Source organism: Ahaetulla prasina, chromosome 3 (assembly GCF_028640845.1).
Source record: "Ahaetulla prasina isolate Xishuangbanna chromosome 3, ASM2864084v1, whole genome shotgun sequence".
NCBI lineage: Eukaryota > Metazoa > Chordata > Lepidosauria > Squamata > Colubridae > Ahaetulla > Ahaetulla prasina.
The window spans coordinates 227,627,901-227,635,400 of NC_080541.1; positions in this window are offsets into that span (position 1 = coordinate 227,627,901).

Consider the following 7,500-nt stretch of genomic DNA (forward strand, 5'->3'; position numbering starts at 1 on the left):
CTTTTCTAAAAAAACAAAAAACCTGTGTGAAAAGAAAAACAGGGAGTGGCCCACATTGAGGGAAACTGAGAATCACAGTCTGTTAAATGAGCCAACTTTGTCCAGTGGGGAGGACACCAGCCAAGAAAGTAGGAGGCAGTGAGTTCTAGTCCTGCCTTACGCATGAAAGCCAATTGGGTGACTTTTAGCCAATCACCCGGAGATGATGAGTTCTAGTTTTGCCTTGGGAATGAAAGCCAATTGGGTGACTTTGGGCCAATCACCAGGAGATGGTGAGTTCTAGTCCCGCCTTAGACATGAAAGCCAATTGGGTGACTTTGGGCCAATCACCAGGAGACGGTGAGTTCTAGTCCCGCTTTAGGCATGAAAGCCAACTGGGTGACTTTGGGCCAATCACCAGGAGACGGTGAGTTCTAGTCCCGCTTTAGGCATGAAAGCCAATTGGGTGACTTTGGGCCAATCACCAGGAGACGGTGAGTTCTAGTTCCTCCTTAAGCATGAAAGCTGGATGGGTGACTTTGGGTCCATCCCATCTCAGCCTATCCCACCTCACAGGGTTGTAGTTGTGAGGAAAATAGGAGGAGGAAGGTGTGTTGGATATGTTCGCCACTTTATCTGTAAATATAATAAAGGCGGGGTACAAGTAAATTAATAAATGATTTTTTTTACAGAATGTCAATTTTATTTTTGTTTGGTCTTAAGTTTGGTAAAAGACCAACCCCAACCACCTTGAAACAATAAAGGAGAATATTTGTAGCTCAGGGTTGAAATGAGGGGTCCCTGGTAGTCTCTGAGCTTGGATGTTTTCTTGCAGATGTTTCATGACCCAACTAGATAACATCATCAGTACTAGAAGGCAGTGGGGGTTTGGGGGGCGGGAGGAGGAGGAGGACTGTGGAGTCCTTGGTGCTCTCTGAACTTTGTTGTTTCCTTGCAGACGTTTCATCACCCAAATAGGTAACATCATCAGTGTCAGAAGAAGGAAGTATGGCATCATGGAGGTGGAGAAAAAGAAGAGGAGGTGAAGAGACGGGGGGGAAGAGGAGGAGGAGGACTGAGGGGTCCTTGGTGCTCTGAGCTTTCTTGCTTTCTTGCAGACGTTTCACAACCCAACTAGGTGTTCTGTCTCCTTCCCCACTTCGGAGCAATGAGCCAGTGGATTCACAGCTCTTATCAGTCCTGGCAGAGAAATCACAGCTGTCTGCCAAAGTTCAAACAAATGACTCACAGAGTAAGACTTTCAGCTCTCTTTGAAACGGTTCAGCTAAATTTTTGCTTCCCGTGGAGTGAGAGCAGTCCCAAAGCTCCTTATATGTCCTGTGGGATGGGGCTCCTGCCCCACCCTTCCCTTTGATGACGCCGCCTCTCTAATCTTCTGAAGCGCGGGTCGATCCAAGTTTGATTATTATTATTATCAGCTGGGTCTGAAGGCGTAGCCTGGGGAAGGGAGGAATCAGGGGATGACGGCCTCATTACGTCCTCCGACTGGTCTGGTTCTGGCTCCTGGAGCCAGGCCAAAGGAATCGGTGCTCCCGAGGTAAGCCTTACCGGCCCTTCCCCCTCACACTCGGAGTCACTTTCGGGCATGGGGCCAGGTTCGGGGGCTGGAGTCACAACAGCTTGGTAACTGTTGTGTCTTTGGCTCCCGAGCCTTGCCTCCTGGCAGAGAGTGACTCAGGGAGTGAGGGGGAAGAGCCGACGGGCTTCCCTCTGCAGGACCTTCCTCTCTGGCTCCGCTCCAGGTTCCAGAGGTAGGCCAGGTGGAGGAGATGACGAGGCCTCTTTCTCCCGCACCTTCCCCCTCCCAGGCAACGCCTCAAGACCCAGCTGCTGACAATCAGTCTTGGTTAAATCCCAGGCATCACAGAAAGAAGAGGCAGGAACAACAAAAGAAAGGGTGGGGCAGGCCTAGAGAGTGCTGAGTCATGGAGCCACACCCACAGGGTATAAAAGCAGGAGGAGCTGCTCTATAGCTTCTTGTGACGGACAAAAACCGACTCTTGGAAACTTTGGCTGCAATATTTCGAGACTAAGAATTTGGCTTCTGGATTTTCTGTTTATTTCTGAACTCTTGGTTGCTCCTGCAACGAACTGCAGTGACGCTGGCTTCTGAGGAGATAAGAGAACTTGGCAGGCAATCGCAGGTTCGTTGCCAGAACTGATATCTGTCATAGGAATAAATTGCTGGCAGATATAGTCAGCTCGCGTGTCTTCTTGGTTGTGGTTGAGGTTGGGGGGACAGAACAGTAACATCATCAGTGCTTGTCACCGTGCAACTTGAAACATCATATTTTTGTATGGACATGTCCACCATTCCCCTATAGCTGGACCTGGAGCCATCCTTCTCCCGCGAAGAGCAGGGTTTCCGTTCATATTTCCTGCCTTTGAGTTCTGAATGCCTGCGGTTGCATCGGTCGATTTCCACTGTCTCTTTCTCAGGAAGGGAGAGGGAAGATTGTTGCTTTTAAGGAGCTTGGCTCCAGCTCTGCTTCCCTGGCTTTGTAATCCTTGGTTCTGAATCATCGGAAGGTTCCTCCGTACATACCTCAGTCTCCCTCCACCTCCCTTCCAGCCATCGCCCTGCCCGACCCGTGGCTGGAAGGTCTGCCCTGCTCAGGGGAACAGCGGGAAGGAAATTCATCAGAGAGTGGTTTTAACCACAGTATTTAGTCCCATATGTCTTGGAAGAAAGAAGGGAAAGAGAGAGAGAGGGAAGGAGGGAGAGAGAAAGAGAGAGAGGGAAGGAGGGAGGGAGGAAGGAAGGCAATGGAGGAAGGAAGAGGGAGGGAGGGAGGGAGGATGAGAAAGAAAGAAAAGAGAGAGAGGGAGAGAGATAAGGGAGGGAAAGAAAGAAGGGGGGAGGGAGGGAGAATGAGAGGGAGAGACGGAGAAAGGAAGGCAAGGAAGGGAGAGAGAGAGAGAGGGAAGAAGGAAAGGTGAGAAAGAAAGAAAAGAAAAGAGAGAGAGAAAGAAATAGGAGGGATGGAGGGAAGAGAGAGAGAAGGAAGGAAAGAAGAAAGGAAAGAAAAGAGAAAGAGAGAGAGAAAGAAATAGGAGGGATGGAGGGAAGAGAGAGAGGAAGGAAGGAAAGAAGAAAGGAAAGAAGAGAAAAGAGAAAGAGAGAGAGAGAGAAAGAAATAGGAGGGATGGAGGGAAGAGAAAGAGAGAGGAAGGAAGGAAATAAGAAAGGAAAGAAAAGAGAAAGAGAGGGTGAGAGATAAGGGAGGGAAAGAAGGGAGGGAGGCAGAATGAGAGGAGAGACGGAGAAAGGAAGGCAAGGAAGGGAGAGAGAGAGAGAGAGAAGAAGGAAAGGTGAGAAAGAAAGAAAAAGAAAAGAGAGAGAGAAAGAAAAAGGAGGGATGGAGGGAAGAGAAAGAGAGAGGAAGGAAGGAAAGAAGAAAAGAGAAGAGAGAGAGAGAGGAAGGAGGGAGGAGAAAGAAAGAAAAGAAAAGAGAGAGAGAAAGAAATAGGAGGGATGGAGGGAAGAGAAAGAGAGAGGAAGGAAGGAAAGAAGAAAGGAAAGAAAAGAGAAAGAGAGAGAGAAAGAAATAGGAGGGATGGAGGGAAGAGAAAGAGAGAGGAAGGAAGGAAAGAAGAAAGGAAAGAAAGAAAAGAGAGAGAGAGAAAGAAATAGGAGGGATGGAGGGAAGAGAAAGAGAGAGGAAGGAAGGAAATAAGAAAGGAAAGAAAAGAGAAAGAGAGGGTGAGAGATAAGGGAGGGAAAGAAGGGAGGGAGGCAGGGAGAGGGAGGGAGAAAGAAAGAAAGGGGGAGGAAGGAAGAAAAGAAGAAAAGAAGGAAGGAAGGAAGGAAAAAAGAAAGAAAGAAAGAAAAAGAAAAAAGAAGAATCACGCAACCACCCTTACGAAAGCTTCAGAGGCAGACATTCCTCCAAAAGGACACGGCTGGTGCAAAACATCTGGAGCAGCTCCAGTAAATGTCACGTTATTAATGGCAACCAGAAGAAAAAGTTTGGCATCGCGCACAGACACACACAAACACACACAAACACACACCAAAAGGAGGGTGTGGAGAATCGGGGGGGCTTTTTTTTCACGTCGTTTATTAAGCCGAGCTTTGCGAGTTGATAATCTTCCAAATTCACGCCTGGATCCTTACGCAGCAACAAAGGCTACAAGAGTAGGTTAAAAGGAACTCCGAGTAAATCAAACGACAACAATAATATCATATTATAAGTTAATAATCATAATACATTCAAAAGAAAAAGAAAAGCATAGCTAAACGCCAAGAGAAAGATTCCGCAGATTACTTAGGTCTTTTTTCCTGCTGTCAGTTTTCTGTGTTTCTATGTTTCTAGGTCAAACAATTACCCATTGTGTAACACACACACACACACACACACACACACACATACCCCTCTTCAAAATTAGTTCAGCCACTGAAAAAACAGTTTGCGAACTAGAGATGGGGAGGGTACCAGAATTCCCGTTGCTAAGCAAGATGGTTGCTAAGTAAATTGCATCCAATTTCACAAGCTTTTTGCCCACGGTTGTTAAGCCAGTCATACGGTCATTAAATGAATCTGGCTTCCCACGGGGGTCAGAAGATGGCAAATGGTATGAACCCCGGGACAACTCCATCCGTCATAAAGAGGAGCCGTTTGCCGAGCGTCCAAATTTTGATCACGTGATATTGGGGATGTTGCAACGGTCATTTGAGCGTGAAAAACAGTCACAAGAAACTTTTTTTTTAATGCCATTGTATCTTCAAAGTCACTGAATGAACGGTTTTAAATCAAGGGCTACCTAGACCTCATACTTGTTGGGCAGGTTCACAAAACTGCATCCAGTTTTGGTCACCACACTATAAAAACGTGCTTGGGTTGATTATTCTCAAGGGACCTCTATAAAGCCTTAGTAAGACCACACCTAAGAGTCCTGCATCCACTTTTGGTCACCACACTATAAAAAAAGATGTGGAGACTCTAGAAAGAGTGCAGAGAAGAGCAACCAGGATGATGAGGGGACTGGAGGCTAAAACATACGATGAACAGTTGCAGGAAATGGGCTTGGCTAGTCTAGGGAAGAGAAGGACCAGGGGAGACATGAGAGCATCTTCCAATATTTGAGGGGCTGCCCAGAGAAGAAGAGGGGGTCAAGCTATTCTCCAAAGCACTTGAAGGCCACACAAGGAATAATGGATGGAAACTTATCAAGGAGAGATTCAACCTGGAAATAAGGAGGAATTTTCTGACAGTGAGAATAATCAACCCATGGAACAGAAGTTGCCTTCGGAAGTTGTGGGAGCTTCATCCCTGGAGGCTTCCAAGAGGAGACTGGACTGCCATCGGTCAGAAATGGTGTAGGGTCTCCTGTGTGGGCAATGGGGTTGGACCAGATGACCTACAAGGTCCCTCCCAATTCTGTTGATCTGTTAAAAACATCCCAGCTGAAGTCATCTCCAAGGCCTCTGGTGGCTCAGACTGTTAATGCAGTCTGTTATTAACAGCAGCTGCTTGCAATTACTGCAGGTTCAAGTCCCACCAGGCCCAAGGTTGACTCAGCCTTCCATCCTTTATAAGGGAGGTAAAATGAGGACCCAGATTGTTGGGGGCAATAAGTTGACTTTGTATATAATATACAAATAATATTGCTTGACACAGTGTAAGCCGCCCTGAGTCTTCGGAGAAGGGCGGGATATAAATGCAAATTTTTAAAAAAAAGGCTACCAACTTCTTCTGGAATTGACGGCCTCCAGGAAAAAATAATAATTGGAATTTTCCACTCATCTGGATAAATGGCTCCTTTGAGTCAGGAGGAAAGGCTTCTCGGTCACAGTCCCCCCACCCCATGCCCCCCCACCCTCCCACCCCCTTGGTCCATCAGCCTTCCTGGCAATCCATTCATCCCAACTCTTGAGCTCCTGGAAGGAAGTCTAAGCAAAAAGCGTTCCTCAAGGCAACTTCCTAGGATTGTTCGAGGCCGTTTCCTTTGGGAATTTCCTTATTGCCGACGGCATTCTTGCCTTCAGGTTTGCAATAAGGAGAGGTTTTTATTGTACCGAGTCCTCGTTACAGCGGCCATGGATATTAAAATAAACTTTGTTTTTTTTAAGATGGCCAATACAGCACATGAAGAGGGGTTCCTCAAAGACAAAGAAGAGTCAACCTAGTTTCTAAAGCAGGGGTCTCCAACCTTGGCAATTTTAAGACTTGTGGACTTCAACTCCCAGAATTCTTTAGACCCCTGTTCTAAAACACCAGAAGGGAAGACGAGAAGCAACGGATGGAAACCTTTGGAGCAAAAATTAATATAAGGCCCGGTCTTATTTTCGGGGAAACACAGTACATGTTCTGCCAGTTCTACACCCAGTACTTCCAAGTACTCAAGTATATCCTGCATTTAAAGGGCTGACACAGAGAAGATGGGGGAAGGGGAGAGAGAGACAGAGAGAGATGAGAGATCAGCAGCCCCCAACATTTTTTGGGCACCAGGGACTGGTTTCTTGGAGAGAGGGTTTTCCACAGAGTAGGGGTGAGGGCGTGGTTTCTATCTAGATGAGAGATCATAGACAGATGAGATGAGATGAGATAAGATAAAAAACAAAATGCACCAGTACCGTATATGTGGTACCTTGCTCAATAGTAGTACCTGTGAGTGGGATCTTGGAGTCCTAGTGGATAACCATCTAGATATGAGCCAGCAGTGTGCAGCAGCTGTTAAAAAAGCCAACACAGTTCTGGGCTGCATAAACAGAGGGATAGAATCAAGATCACGTGAAGTGCTAGTACCACTTTATAATGCCTTGGTAAGGCCACACTTGGAATATTGCATCCAGTTTTGGTCACCACACTATAAAAAAGATGTGGAGACTCTAGAAAGAGTGCAGAGAAGAGCAACCAGGATGATGAGGGGACTGGAGGCTAAAACATACGATGAACGGTTGCAGGAACTGGGCCTGGCTAGTCTAGGGAAGAGAAGGACCAGGGGAGACAGGATAGCATCTTCCAATATTTGAGGGGCTGCCCCAGAGTGAAGGGGGTGAAGCTATTCTCCAAAGCACTTGAAGGCCACACAAGGAATAATGGATGGAAACTTATCAAGGAGAGATTCAACCTGGAAATAAGGAGGAATTTTCTGACAGTAAGAATAATCAACCCATGGAACAGAAGTTGCCTTCGGAAGTTGTGGGAGCTTCATCACTGGAAGCTTTCAAGAAGAAACTGGACTGTCAGAGATGGTGTAGGGTTTCCTGCCTGGGCAGGGGGTTGGACTAGAAGGCCTCCAAGGTCCCTTCCAACTCTGATGTTATGTTATGTTAAGATGAGATGAGATGAAATGAGATGATAGACAGATGAGATGAGATGAGATGAGATGAGATGAGATGAGATGAGATGAGATGAGATGAGATGAGATGAGATAGACAGATAGACAGACAGATAGACAGACAGACAGACAGATACAGACAGACAGATAGAGAGATACAGATAGACAGAGAGATACAGATAGACAGAGAGAGATACAGATAGACAGCTAGAGAGA